We start from the raw sequence: 1,129 nt of genomic DNA on the forward strand, positions 1-1,129 counted from the left end.
AACAACGACCTATTGTTCTGAACAATGCTACACTACAAGCAGAGGGCTAAATCTGATTTTCATCGTTAATTTTCAATTTCAGTTCTTAATGCGCAGTTTCTTACGAATGTGGACAGCAGAAGACCGTTAACATTCCATTTCTAATATTTCCAGAAATTTCTACTCCGCTGATATCGCCTTGCCTTTTCACATCGCAAGCCAGGAACCTGAATCAGTCGAGTTCCTTTCCACACATGGAATTGCTTTTTTTCTAATTCATTGACTGCTGATATAATAGATTATTGGCCTTGAGAGTCAGCTGTAAATTAGGTTGAACTTTCTCAGCTTGACTTTCAACTGATCCTAAAAAAAATCATCACCTGCAGGTAAATGTATTGCATTGCTTCTTGTTTTGCTGAATTCCACCCCTGAACATCCAAATTTCACAATAGTTCGACAAATGTGTTGACTCTGATTCGTGTTGGAAGTTGGTGGCTTTTTGTGTCTCGACATATAATTTATTCAATTAGATGACTGGGTCAGTCTTGAAATTACTTCGGATTCTTCACAGTTGAAAATTTACTTTCGATTGAATGCAAAGCTCAAGCTCCACGAAATCCAAATCCTGCAAAGGAATTGATGACTTTTAAAAGATTCTACGCTGTGAACAGGATTCGAACCTACGCAGGGAGACCCTATTGGGGTCCATCACTCACTCACTCAAATCCAAATGCAAATCCAACGCCTTAACCTCTCAGCCATCACAGCTGCAGCAAGATCGTCAATTTTCATAGTAAAACAACTGAATTCATTTGTTGGAAGAACAAATTGTCAAGACCCAAAAATTTCGCCAAATCCTTTGCAGAGGCCCAGATGAACGTTACCTCAGCAGATTGACAGGCTTTCACCGCAAACTCGATTCTGACACAGCTGAAGTTGTGGGAATAATTCTTCGTCGAATTATAGAGTCACGGATGTACACCACACGAAGAGAGGATCATTGTTTCACTGCGTCCGATCGATTTTGACTCAATTGCTCATCATCTGGTGCTAAATTAGATATGCTGTTGTGTTACTCATGTATCCATCCAGATGCTATTCAATGTTACAGTTGCACCAGACTCCACCAATTTCTCTGGCAGCTCATTCT

The 1,129-nt window shown here is 40.0% G+C and overlaps 1 non-coding gene across 1 annotated transcript; it reads right to left on the reverse strand.

Moving 5' to 3' along the window:
• Window positions 1–638: 638 nt before the first annotated feature.
• On the reverse strand, window positions 639–747 carry trnaa-ugc. Its single transcript has 2 exons — window positions 711–747; window positions 639–683 (listed from the first exon to the last, which is right to left on the reverse strand). It is a non-coding gene; the product is annotated as a tRNA-Ala (tRNA).
• Between the last annotated feature and the right edge of the window lie 382 nt (window positions 748–1,129).

Source organism: Chiloscyllium plagiosum, unplaced genomic scaffold (assembly GCF_004010195.1).
Source record: "Chiloscyllium plagiosum isolate BGI_BamShark_2017 unplaced genomic scaffold, ASM401019v2 scaf_59772, whole genome shotgun sequence".
In the NCBI taxonomy this organism is placed as follows: Eukaryota; Metazoa; Chordata; class Chondrichthyes; order Orectolobiformes; family Hemiscylliidae; genus Chiloscyllium; species Chiloscyllium plagiosum.